This window comes from Balearica regulorum, chromosome 10, assembly GCF_011004875.1.
Source record: "Balearica regulorum gibbericeps isolate bBalReg1 chromosome 10, bBalReg1.pri, whole genome shotgun sequence".
In the NCBI taxonomy this organism is placed as follows: Eukaryota; Metazoa; Chordata; class Aves; order Gruiformes; family Gruidae; genus Balearica; species Balearica regulorum.
Genome location: NC_046193.1, coordinates 19,576,648 through 19,590,550, shown reverse-complemented (window position 1 = coordinate 19,590,550; position 13,903 = coordinate 19,576,648). Strand labels below are relative to the sequence as shown.

The following is a 13,903-nucleotide window of genomic DNA, read 5'->3' as shown; positions in this document are numbered from 1 at the left end:
TGGTAATGGAATACATTAGTAATGTAATTCATGACTGTAAGAAAGAGACCATCATCTCCCACCTCTGATCAGCAGGAGGGGCTGGGAGGATGATGAAATGCTCCCAGCAGGCACCTCACAGCAGTGGCTGGCCAATCTCGATGTCAAATTTAGTTTTAAATTCTTCAGACAAAGCTGTAATGCTTACCAATTAATTACTACAAATGTCAATTAAAAATCTACCAAATAATACAGTAAGATTAAATTTCAATTAAAAAAATTACATTTAACAAGGAAGATACAACATTATTTTAATGAATTCTGCTGAAGGTGACAGTTTATCTAGATATATTTATACCGTGTAGGTGGATCTAAATTCATTGGATGATGTTAACCATGTTACTCCGTGTACGTACTAGTTTTGAAAATTATTTCCACTTTGGCTGTGTCCTGGAGGAAATGGGGCATCAAGGGGCATTTCTCATCAGCAAGAGAAAGGAGAATTTCACACCTTCTGAGTAAAAAAATCTTCTCACACCTAGAATGAGGACTTTATTAGTAGACTTTCATCCTGGCCAAATTAGCGATATTTTTCATTGCTTGATATTTATGAAACCAAATACAGAATTTTGGTGCAGAAGTAGAACAAGCCCTGACTTTGCTATGACTATAATGACTTCCTTGGGACAATTTTTCAACTGATGTATTTTATCATACAAATAACATCCGTTATTTTGATAAATCACTTAAGAGGAGAAGATTTTGCTGTGTGAAGTGTTAGTCCTGAGCAGAGGTTTTATCTGCAAGGCTTCACCCTGGCTTGGTAGAGTTTTTGAATGAGTGATTAAAATGCCTTAGTTGATACTTCAGATGCTTTAAGACGTATTTTGAGCTAGGAGCAGCACAGCAGAGACGTCACGTGGCATGGTGAAGTTCTGAATTTGCGTGGATCGCAAGTGTGTCTACGATAAACTCTTGTAAAACATGGGCGCCTCATCGGGTGCAGAGTGTTAATGTGCAAAGTGAGTTTTGTAGCTGGAGTTTTGCATTGCGATAACTGTGGTTTTATTGAACAGGGCAGTTGTTACACTGCTGGAGATGGAGATGCTGGTGCTTTGGGAAGGCGTGAGAGCCTGCGCTCGCTGGCGTGGCGCAGGGGCAGAGCTGGGGTGTGCAAGTGGCTATCCTCCTGATATTAAAGCATTTGTGAGCCAAGGCCTCTAAATACGATCTGAAGAGTGCTTTCTCAACTTCCTTGATTTTTCTTTCCATGGGCTTTTATTATGTTTTCACACCATCACATCTAAAATAGGTAAAAGGGAAGACATAATTGAAGAAACAGATTTTATGTGTCAAGCCAGCACTGAGAAAAGTCCCTCTCAGGGACCACAGGCTCCTTTTCCTTGGCACTGCTGTATCTGGAGCCATTGAATTTCAGTAGGTTTTAACTTAAAATAATAAAAAAAAATACAATGTGCACATAGAAAATCAGAAAAACCATACAACTACTCATGGCGAGTTAAAGAAACAATACGCTTTTTACTAGACAGGCTTTGCTGGTCCCTTGGTTGCTGTTCAGCCTTTGTCCATCGGTGGGTGAATGCAACAAGCGTGGTCGCTGTCTCACTGCTGCTATTCAGATACCTTTGGGTATTGGTAACAGCTTTACAGGATCATTCCTGCTTCATGCTATTATCTGATAAATCTATCGTCAGCAGGAGATGGGAGACAGCCTTTTTTTTCCATAAGGGCCTCAGGAAATGGATGCTGTGGAAGTGTAAGAGCAGCTGAAACATTTTCTCACCAGTCCTCACAGACAGCAAGGTGATGGAGAGAAAGGTAAAGCAAGGCAGACTCATTTCCTCACCAGCAGCCAGAAAGCTTTAAAACAAGGAGGCAGGGAGGGAAGAGTGGGAGTACATAACATCTTTCTACAGGAGATAATGACGTGAGGAAGTTGTGGGTTTGGGGCACCCACTGGTCAGACAATTAGGTGGCAGCTGGAGCTGCTGCTCTTAAAAACCCATCTTCCCAGGGGCTTTCAGCTCTACACAGGACCAGTCATTTTCTGATTTGAGCCCTGGGATGAAGCTCTTGCCCTGGTTGTTGTTTGAGAAGTGGTGTATGTGGTATGGCAGGAACCGAGCGCCTTCTTTATCCCAGATTCTGCTGCGTTGAGGTGTCCCGTATGGAGCTTGTGCCCATCCCAGGCACTCATGGTGTCTGGTCTCCTTGTTGGGGTGTCCCACGTGAAGCTTGTGGCCATCCCGAGCACTCGACGTGGTGTCCGATCTCCTCCTGAGTTCTTACAGATCACTATTTCTGCCTTTGGTAGGGAAATGCTTTTCGCTTTCTGTAAGAGTTGGCCAAACATCTTGAAGGAAGAGTGTCTTTGACTTTGGGGGAAATATTTATCTCTCTTTGGGTTGGCTTCTTTTTGTTTTTCCCTTAGTATAGGGTTATGTCAGTTATATTACACCGAAGGAACACTGAGCTGGGGGAGGAAACTTTAATAAGCTGGCCTCGTATTGCCAGTTTATTCTCAGCTTTCATCTACTGATTTACATCCCATCTGAAGTAAAAATACCCAGACTTCAGTAGTTTGTTTACCTTTGCTTATATCACTCTGGGGCGACCTGAGGAGATGTAGAAACTGTTTTCACTCTGACGTTTGCATGAACCGTGAGGTAGGGTGAGAGGAGACAGACGCTGCGCAAAGTGAAAAGGCAACAGGGTTTATTAAATCTTTGTCGTACCATGGTTTATAATATTTAGACAAAAGCAAACATCTCCAGGGAGGGCTTATGAAATGAGAGACTGGAGAAAGCTCTCCGAGCCGATGGCAGATCCTGTCCTCTTCGGGCAGCCGTGGGATGGTGGGATGCCGGCCGCAGGGAGGGGGCTGCGAGGGCCATCGCGTGGAGTGTGCATACAGAGGGCCCTGAAGAGCTGCTTCAGGAGGAGGACGTGGACTTAAAGTACTTGCGTAGGACAAAGTCATTATATTGTCATCGTGATAATGCCTCTGGGGAAAATAGCCTGAAATACTCTTTGTCTTCATTAATACTCCTTCCCAGCAGAGCCTTAAGAGATCATTCTCGCTTTCAGATATACAAGGAAACCAAATACAGAGTTGTTTGTCATGAAAATCCCATTTATATACAGCGGCTGTAAAATCCCAGATGCTGAGGATAGAGGGAGGCTGCTCTGTCATCAGCCAGTCGAAGGGAGAGTTGACTATAAAACCGAGCTGTAATTCCCTCTTGACAGGGGTGTGGTGGTTGTGTCTTCAAACAACTTCAAGAGTCTGCTGTGCCAAGCCTTTATGGATTTTGTTCTCACAAGCTAGGTAATAGATAAGTTTGAGCAAGGAGAGATATATATATGTGTGTGTGTGTGTGTATATATATATATATGAAAGGAAGACCTTTGCTCTAGGAAAATATTTATCATTGCTTTTTACAGCATGGTTCAGGACTGTAGCGCAGAGCATCTGAAGCATTTGGGGTCCTTTTGTTGCAAAGGAGGTGCCGCGGGACTGGGGCTGCTCTTGACGTCTCGCAAGCATTCATTATCCCCTTGACTCCGGGGCAGCAGGATGTGAGCCTCGCAGAAAGACAGATGGTGTTTGGGGGCTTGATGCTTATTGTTTTCAGCAGAGCTCTACTGGAACCAATAAAGTTGCTGCCACCGCTGCTCGGAGCAAAAGTGACTACAGCTGAACAAGAGAGAGACAAAATTATCAATTAAAAAAGCCAACGCCAAGCCCATTATTTTACTCTTGAAAAAACATCCTTCTTCCCCGTCTCTTCTTTTCCCACATGGAGTGAATCTTTGGGATATTAATGTTCTGCTGTCATGTTTGTTTAACATATTTTTTTGACAATGCCTTTTTAGGGTCAAAGCCTGAAGTTTTTCTCCGTGTGTTTCAGCTAGGCAAAACTCCCAGTGTCTCAATGGGGCCTCTTCCAAACTAAGCGAAGACTAATTCTTCTCAGCTTAATTGGGAATTTCATCTGAATAAACAGAGAAAAGGTCCAGGCTTTGTTTTTTTAAAATACCATAAAGTGGTGTCCTGCTGAACAGCTAAGCCGCTGTGGGCGGGCTGGCTCTCGGCTGCGAATTCGGTGGGCAGAGCCCTCTGCGATGGCTCGGTGCTCACCTGATGCCCTGGACCACCATGACCCCACGGTCCCTGGCCTTCCAGCCCAACCCTGCCGCATCCCTCGCTTTGCCCGGACCAACGCAGGCACTTGAGTACGGCTCAGTGAACTAAAGACGGTGTCATTTTTGGAGATTTGGCCTTAACCTGGAATTTCCATGTTTTTGTGGGTTTAAGTCAAACCTTAATACTACTTCAGCGTAATGTTTTCGTGGTTTAGTGTTCTTACAGTTTTTTACAGTGTTTCTTTGAAATTCTGTCACTGAAGTCTATGAGAGTTGACAAGTGTAAATATGTAGTTAGACAATTTCAAAAGTGTATTATTTACTGATCGACCATAATGGCTCCAAAGGAGCCATTATACTCAATCATATCATGTCACTCTGTGGCACTTATTATGATGGTAATATGGATATGCATATTATTTTTTTTAAAGCATGAGAAGCGTTATTGTGCATGTGTAAAAGCTGTTTTTAATTGTCAGTAATGCTCTGAGCTTTTTTTTAATATCGAGAAATTAAACCACCTATGGCTACCAGCCTGCAAAGCACAGAAGCAAAAATCTGTGTCTATAGGAGGACGGAAAAAGCCACGCTTGATGTTTACAGCAATGGGACTATACATCTCCTTAATATGGCTCTTTTATACCTTTATTAGATCCGAGGGCAACCTAGAACCCTAACCTGAGAGCTTGGCAGGTAAAAACTTTCCATTTTATCTCTGCAGCTTTCATCTGCTCCTGTAAGATCTTTCCCTGACTTCCTAATTGTGTTTGTGACATTAGCAAATGGCTGGTCTGAAAATACCATGCAGTGCAAGTCATGTTAATTCAGCGATCTTTTTTTTTTAAGGTGTCACAGAAGATGTCTTTTTGTAGCGCTGAGGTGGAGAAAGAAGGAGAGAAGGCAGAATGAGAACATTGAACCATGTAAAATAAAAGAAAGAGACAAGTAGAGAGCTGGGAGTGCTAAATAAGCTTCAGCCTTTCAGTAGAGCTGGTTTCAGTAGAGAAAGAGGTAAGAGAATGTAAGCAGTAGCTTTGCTTGCTAGAAAATGTCTTTTGTGGAGAAGATGGGAGGAGAGTTTGAGTTTTAATGACTAGCGGTGAGGAACTAAGGTGCGATTCTGGCACGGGGTACAGCAGATCGATTGTGGAGCAATAATTAGAGAGAGGAGGAGGAATCAGAAGTGTTTCTTAACTTAGAAACGAGGATGTGACTGGCTGCTGGCTGTTGCTACTCAGAGGTAGGTAAAGAAGAAAGGAATCTGTTGAGCGAAGTCCTCACCGCAGAAGACACAACCAAGGTGAAATCCAGTTTGTGGCTCTCGAAGAGAGATGTGGAAGAGGAAAACCCAACGTTGAGAAAGAGCTCTCCACTGCTCGACAGGGCAGGGATGCATCTGCGGGAGCTGCAGGGCTGGTCTGGGGGCTGCGTCCTCCCTACGTGTGTCAGTGGGAGAGGTTCTCCCTGGCGTGGAGCTTGGGCAGAGAAAGCAAAAGGGTCATTGCTGTTTGTGGTTTTATTTTGCTTGCAGAGCGTTGAAGCAGAGGAGTGCTTTGTCTTTTCTGTTCAGACTTTAGGACTGGTTCTGCTTTGTTGCTCTGTTATCAGAGGAGTTATTTACCCTGCTCTGAATGCAATTGGGCTAATTACCGAATTACAATTTTCCCCCTTTATTCTAAAGAACCTTCTGTTGAAAATGCATTTTGCTTTAAATACGGAAGATTTAACCATAAGATGCTAGAATGAGCCAATTTTGAGTAGTTGAAGAGTGGAAGGACACATAGATGTAATTTTGCAGATCCTGAACTGATAACGGTCAGATGTGCTTGCAGCAGTTTTTAAATGAATAAAAGTAACAAGTGTTTTTTAGCCAATTCTGCATTAATTCTAACTTGTCTCTCTTTCTGAAATTGTATTAAACCCATTTGTCCTCTTTTGAAATACTGAACAAGAAGCATAAAAGCAAGTAAATGTGCTCTTACTATTTCTGTCCTTGACCTACATAAACAACTGTGTATTCAGGCTCAGGATTGAGTCTTGTATTTGTGAAAAGGTTAGGGCAAGTTAAGCGTAATTATTTCTTTTGAGATTCTTCCTCCTTAGAAAAGTTACTTGCTGAAGTTTCGTCACCCAAAATATGAAATATCAGTGCTATTTCTGCTGGGATAATTAGTTTAATATTCCAAATATATTGTATAACTGCTCATTTGTATAAGAGGATGGGATTTATGAAGCTACAGTGCATTTGTACACACACACGCACTAGCACACAACACTTGTTGATGATTCAGAGAAGGAGTAGAGTAATTCAGCTCTTGGACTGCCTCACGTGTGATTGGCTTCCTTTCTGGGGGACTTATTTTTGGGAAAAATCAATGTCAACTGAAAAACATTCCATTCTGAAAAGACAAAAATTCCCCTACTTGTGAAAATGTGTCTTGGCAGCTGATTTAACTTATGATACAAGATTTAACACTTTTCACTAAACATGAATATTTACCATGGCAACAGCTACGTTACGGGCCACATGTTGGAGACTTGCATGTTGTTGCAGAAACTTGTAGCTCGCCACATTTAGCCGAGTCCTTGTTTCCACCGGCAGAAGGAGCCCACTCCTGCAGCTGTTCCGGGCACGGACCTCCCGGCGGGGTCGGTGGCATCCTGTGTGCCTCCAGCAAGGTACAGCTAATTGCTCCATCAGGCATTTGCTGGTGATCGGCGCTGTGGTGCTACGTATAGACAAAACACTTGACGACAGAATAACCCGATAAAAAGCATGCGTTCGCTTCCGATTTGCCTTTCCAGTGGCGGGGTGGGGTGAGCTTTCTAAAAGTCTCACTTCTCCAGACTCTTTTCCCCCCCGCATCCCTCCCCATCGCCCCCCGGACGTAGGCAGATCAAACCCATTTTGCCACGCGCGGTAACAGGTCTGCCGTGTCCTCTGGCCGATTTGCCCTCTGCCGTGCCCCCCTGCTACTGTCTCAACTCCTTGTCACCTTTCATTTGCGGTGTAGCGGCTTTTCAGGCAACGTTAATTGAATCATGCTCATCAGGGACTTAATAAAAGCGTGACGGCCGGGACGGAGCCCTGGCAGATGGCAAGCCCCGGTTGACAAGCGGGATGCGTGGCTGGGGCTGTGCCGGTGCACCGGCGGCGATGGGCCAGCTCTTCTGCAGGGGCAGAAGGTTCGTGGCTTTGGAGTTGTGAGGAGAGCAAGCCAACGTGAGTGAAGTAAAAGGTGGCTTCAGATGGCCTGGGTTGCAGTTAAGTGGGTTTTTTTCCTGAAACAGGACTAGGTAATCATTCAATGAAACTAAATCCTAGCTACGAAGGACTAGGTGTGAAACAGTAAGAGGATTTAGCTGTATAAGTAATCACAAACATCCAGAGGTACCTTGAGTAGGAGCAGTTTTGTTTTATTTAATTTTACAAATTAGGAAGTATATAAATTCTCTTGCTCTAGGACAAAGCTAGCAAAAGGTCAGGCAGAAACCCCTTTTCCTAGAGGTGAAACCCCTCAATTCAGATGTTTCTTGTACCTTTCTTTGAAGTGTCTGGTCTTGGCCATCATGAAGGAAAAGGCCTTGGTCTGGAGGGGCTCAGACCTTTCCTCTTCTGGGCGCTGATGGGAGCTCTGCCCTTTTTCTTTGATCTAAACCACTCCAATCTAAATGAACACAGCTATGCCAAGCAGGAGCTGAGCGTACAGCCGGGAACGTTGCCCGTGCCAGGCAGAGCCCCGCTGCGGGGATGGTTGTGCTGGGGATACTCGTCCCCCTCCATCGGCGCTGGGCTGCGGTGGCACGGTGGAGGGTGTCCTCTGCCCGGCCGGTGTTGGTGGTACAAGGGTTCCTGGCACAGCTGCTGCTCTCGGCTGTAAGGCTGGTTCAAATCTTTGCCTTTAGTGGTGTGAATTTGCCAAGCTGCGCTGATCCAGAACTTAAATAATTTGCTTCTCTTTTTAGCATCGTGTCTTTTAAAGGTGTTATATTTGTTTCCATTTTGCGTTAAATTAAAATTAAATGGTTCTGCTTTGTAGATTTAATAGTGTACAAATATATCTATCTTTAAATCCTTTTAGCCTATGTATGTGCGACTAAGAAAAAAGCAACAGAGTAGGGGCCTCTGATTTTTGTTTTATTTGAATCAAATACCCTATTGGGGTTTCAATTATAAGTGAGTGTTACACTTGTTTGTTACTAAGGTGACTACAGTGTCAAGGTTATGTGGATGTTGTAGTATTACAAATGCAAAGATAATGCAAAAAAGAAAAATAGTTGTGTTGGCTAAAATCATCCTATTCTTATAGCATAAAGTTGCTCACTGTCCCACATTTCAATTCTCGTTCTATTAAATTACCTGTTTAATAATTTGAATCCAGTGTTATTTTTATATTATATTGCAAATGTGTGACTGTGAGGTTATTTTTAAGATATATTTATTAAGGGAATGAATACAATAAGACAAGTCATTGCAGCCCACATACAGTTCCTTGACTTCTCATTTTATGATGTTTCAATTGCATATGATTACCGAATGTAAGTTCTAACTTTTATGGGGGTTCATTAGAGATGCAGCTGTGTAGAGAGAAATTGAATAGAAATTTGATATTTTTTTTTTTTTAAAGCTCTAAAGGTGTAGTGAGATGGAGCAACTTGATGGAGCATGATTTCAAGCTTCCTACTTTGAGCTTGGATGTACAGTTGTGGGGTCTTCAAGGGCTTAGCTGGGCTGTAGTGGAAGTTTGCTGATGATGGGGAGAGGAGGGGCACTAGCAAGAGGTCTGTGTGTTTGGGGTGCAGGGGACCGGAGCATCTCAGGTCAAAGGCATTTCCCTTTTTTCAGAGTAGGACACACAGGAGAGGTGGTGTCCTTGGTCAGGGCCGGAACTAGCATGAAATAATTTTTGCTCCCATGTGAGTCAACATTCTGGTGGAGAAATACGGTTTCAGTCAATCTGTGGTGTTCTCTTCTAATAGAGAATCTAAGTGAAATGAACTCCCCAAGAGCCAATATTGAAAGCAATCTTAGTGAGCAAGTGCTGAGAAAACAAATTTTGGGGCACATTTAAAGGAATAGATGTAGTAAATGAGTAAATCTACCCTGCGGTTAAATGCTGCAGTGCTTTGTGTGAATACTAAATAGGAGCATATCCCATCAAGTATAGTTTAGTTGCATAATTTATTAACATAATGTGTTTGGTTTTAATGTATAGGAATGTAAACTTCTATAACTGAATGATCATGTCTTTTAGTAGGAGGAATCCCATATTCAAAACTAATCGTAGCATTAGCTGTTTATAGAAAACTTGTTTCACGATATAGACTATTTATTTCCAAACATCAACTTCTCATAAGGTTGCAAACCAAGATCCAAAGCAAAGACATTCTTCTCCGGGTATAAGAAGGGGAACTATTTTTGTCCTCAAATTTTACTCTGTGATTCTCAGCCTTTGACGTGCTGGTGCATCGCTCTGCAGCTCTTCCTGCTATCCCAGCTGGCTTAGTCCAGGGCAAGCATCTCATCTCCACTTCTGCTGCAGGAGTCTCTCCAATAGCTCCAGCAGCATGTGGATGTCATCTTAGCAGTATGTTTTTCCCTTTGTTTTCCTTCCTTATGGGAAGGAGGAGGCTTGAGTGGTAACTCCTAGGGTGATTTTGCCAGGATGAAAACCGCTGAATGACAAGGGAAGCAGAAGCAGCGGGTGGGGGAGAGTATGTTTCTGCTTTTGGTTTTAATTGGGAGCTTTTTGTTTGGGATGAGATCTCTGAACCCATGGGCAAATGGCTCTGCAAATGCAGGCGTGTGGAGCCCTCCTAAGAGATGGCTTTGCCCATGTGGTGTCCACGGTGGTGTGGGACTCCTGCACCCACCAAGCTCGTTGCCACCCGTGTCGGGTGAGATGTTCAGCATGCGTGTGGGAGCAAGGATCACGGGTGACTTGAATGCAAGACTTCCAAAATCTTTTCTCCGGTGATTAAAGCTGCTGCTGTGCCTGGTGTCCTTGCTTGCTTCAAGTATTTACTGCTGGTGGCTTCTCTGAGTAGAGACAAGCCTTGTGGGGTGGAAAAGCTGGATTTGCCATGTCTCAGACCATGAACTGTCAGCTTATCAGGAGTCTGGTCCTCGCCTGTGGGGAGCGGAGAAGAGGGAAGGCAGTGGCACTGCGTCCGAGCGGAGCGTGGGTGGGTGGGTTTCATTCTGCCCTTAGAACATCATCCCCAGAGAAATAGTTTACCTGGGCTTTGTCACCTCCCACAACAAGGAAAAACAGATGAAAAGCAATGAAGCACACAATTACATAATGAAAAACAATAAAATGCATCTTCTAATATGTACTACTAGCGACCATATGACTTTATAATAAAAACTAAATGTGATTACATTTCCAGGTATTGTGCTGTGTGATAAACTCTGGGGAAAAAGTGAAGAACAAGTTAGAAGGAGAAGACTTCTTGTTTAATATAAACCTCAGACTTTGAAGTGACACATAGCAGGGAATAAATGTCCATCATCTATCAAATGAGGTTTGAATGGTTTAGGTCACACTAGACAAACACTTCTCACCCTAAACCGTTCTTTTCATCTTTATTCATCAACAACACCTTAAGCCTGTGCCCCTCTTTTTTTTTTTCTCTTTCCCACTCTCTCAAAAAATAATAATCTACTTGATGCCTACAAATCACTTCTGGCTGGCATTTGTTAGGCGAGTTATGAGCTATGGCTGCTGCTGCTCCCATCGGCACTTCCTCCGGTGCAGGGATAAGAGGGGAGTGGAAGTTTGTGAAGAGGCTGAGGAGAAAGAGGCGCTGCAGAAATGGTGGTTGTAGACACGGGAGGCGGCGAGCAGAAAGAAGCGAGAGAGGTAAGAGGAAGATATCACAGGCAATGAGGATTCCAATATGGCAGATCCCTTTCTTGAACTGAGCTGTGCAGTTTGTGTAGTTCATGTCTTGTTTCTCGCAGTGGTTTGTGCTTGCGGGGTATAGAGCGGTGCGAGGCAGTGCAACCCAACCCCTGCAGACGGGAGTGAATGCATCCTCTGAGGGTGGTGGTGCTGCATGCGTAAATCCCGACAGCCAGGTTTGGAGCTTTAAAACAGAAAGGCAGACCTCCATGGCCAGTCTGGAGAGGTTTGTTCCTCTGCAGATCCCTCAAGGTGGCCCGGGCTGCCCTGGTGGGTGCTGAGACCCAGAAGCTCATCTGTACTTTAGTCTGCAGGCTGACCTACATCATCGTGCTTTGTAATTGCTCCCTGCCACCTCCTCCGAGGTCCTTGGCTGTGCTGCGCACGAGCCGTTCAATCCCCATTTCCTGGTAGGAAACTACCTCTCTTGAACTAATCCTTGTCCAGTAACTCCTAATTTTTATTCTTATCCTTTTCCAATTTATGAGACTCCTCTTGGATTAAGTTCCCTATGGTACGGTTTTTCCCCTTGCACTGCTTGCTTCTTGCTTCCTCACTGGTTTTTCTTTCTTCTTTCCAAGATGCTTTTCTGGCCCCATCCCCAACTGCCTGGAAGTGATTTGTTCAGCAGTGCAGTCCCCTGGTTTTCAAAGGCCACAGACTGTTTTTCCCTCGTTTTCTGCCTGCCTTCCTTCTTACTGTCATTCGGGGAAACAGTCTGACAGACATGGCTTCTTCACAACCACCAATTAATGTTAATCTGTGTGACTGCAACAGGCACGGGTAGCAGAAAAGATCTGCTCAAAGGTAGAATTTTGTGTGAGTGGAAATTTCTGTGAATCTGGCAAGGAGAACTTGTTGGGAGGGCACAGACAGGCTAGGGGAGAGAAGTTAGTGTTTTAATTGCAATGTAAAAGTTGATCTATTTTTTTTCCCCACCTCCATTTTAAACATTGCTTTGTCTTGTTCTAATGTGGGGTTTGGAAGATGCCACCATCCGTGGTGATGTGGGCCAGCGTCGGGGGTCTGTCACCCACCCAGCCTGTCGCTGGCATTTTGGAGTCGCTGCCCCACGCTCAGTACCCCCTCAAGATATTTTGAAGGGAGCTTTGGGTATCGTTATCCTTTGAAATTTGGCACGGTGATGTGAAATCGTGAGGGGACGGTTGGTGGTGGGGTGGGCTCCCCACGCCTTGCTGTGCAGCGGGGAGCTCCGACTGGGTGGGGGGGACCAGCAAACCCGCAGCCTCATTAACGGGGGAAGGAGGATTCACCCGTTTGTGGGAACTGGTCACACATCATGGAGTACCACGAGGTAAGCCAATTTCCTACCCCAATACCTTCCTCTTTTCCACTTCTCTCCTTCACAGTTTGAAAACCATAAATCACTTATTTGAAATGTATTTAAGAAGAATATTTTCCCCTGCATTCCCACTTAATGCTTTGTAGCGAGAACAGTTGGGATCATTCATGTGCTAAAGCAAGAGAAATATTCTTCTTTGATACTGTGTCTTCATTTTAGGCAATTTCCTCTTTTACTCAGTTCTTAGATGACAATTCTGAGTCCTTAGATGCTGGTCATTCTGCCACAAAAAGAAAATGCAAACCAGGATATTTTAATATTATTAATAAGGAATGTTTACATAATTAGCTCAATTACTTTGTTCACTTTGACATTTTGTCATCGTGGACCTGTCTTCCTCTCTCTTTTAAAGTGTGTTAGTAGTGATGGGAAGCACAGCGGTGGTGCTGGGGTCCTGGTCGTGCTGAGCATGTCCCCGGGAGGACGAGGGCTTCTCCCCACCTCGCAGTACCTGCCGCCTCGGGCAGACTTACCAACGTGTGTCCTTGCCCTGTGCTCTTATGGACACTCATTTGAACCTCATTAAAATACAAATCTTCAAGAAGTTTTACCCTAAAATAGTTATATTTTTCCTGTAAAATGAAGAACGTGGTTTTTTCCGGGTGGTGTTTAAGGTCTGTATGAGATCGGGTCATTCGCTGGTCTAGAAATTCTCCTTGTTGAATCAACACTATGTTGTAAGGGCGAGTTACTCATCTGACCTGTGATTGCTGTTGTCTGATATATTTTACAGCTTTTGGGTGTACATAGTTAGGAAAAATGCTGTTCTGCGAAGATATTTTTGGTCAAAAAGAAAAGGAGAGTGTGGAGGTTCTGGTGATATTGGAAAAAACCCCCAAGAGGGTATTGTTGGGGGTGTTTTTTCTCAAAAGAAGAAGCAAGGATAACTGTGTTAAACAGCAGGGTGCCACTGAATGATGGAGAAGCTGAAGGAATGGCTCGTTTTCCTGTTATGTCACTGCTTTGGCTTTCTCATTCTTGTTCCTCTGTTTCTTCAGAAAGGCCCTGCAGCCTGCAGATAACAGAAATTAAATTAGTATTGATATAACATTAGACACTCCTATTAATATTGACAGTCTGTCGATATTGTTGTGCTACTTTCGTAATACGGGATGTTAACGGATAACACTTTAAATAAAAACACACTAATCTTATAATCACTGAACATGTAGCGGGGTCTCGACTCGGCTCACTCCTCCTCCGAGCTGCCCCATCCTCGCGTTTCAGCCGTGCCTGCCCTGCCTGCCTGCAGCTCCCCTTGAAGCCCGGGAGGGTGAGGCATGTCGCTGCCTCCGGACTTGAGCCTGCGGACGGGGAGGTGCGGTGGGGCAGAGATGATGTCTGTAAGTGGCAAGGCAGGAGGAGTGATGGGAATCTCCCCGTGGCTGCGATGGTGGTGGGGCTGGTCCTGAAGGCAGGTGTGTTGCACCAAGCTCTGGGAAGCCCTTTGGGGCTGCGGGGTCGGTCCCGAAACGGTGAGGTTTTA

General features: G+C 44.4%; 1 protein-coding gene across 12 annotated transcripts in view; it reads left to right on the top strand.

Annotated features, from left to right (window-relative positions):
- The window catches only part of FOXP1 (forkhead box P1), a 390,389-nt gene that overhangs the window by 50,624 nt on the left and 325,862 nt on the right, over positions 1 to 13,903 (top strand). Inside the window, exon 3 of one of the 12 annotated variants that reach the window (XM_075762435.1) lies at positions 4,993 to 5,157. The exons of the other annotated variants lie outside the window; for them this stretch is intronic. The gene's annotated coding sequence lies outside the window, so the exon portion shown is untranslated. The remainder of the gene's footprint in view (positions 1 to 4,992; positions 5,158 to 13,903) is intronic. 12 annotated transcript variants of the gene reach the window in all.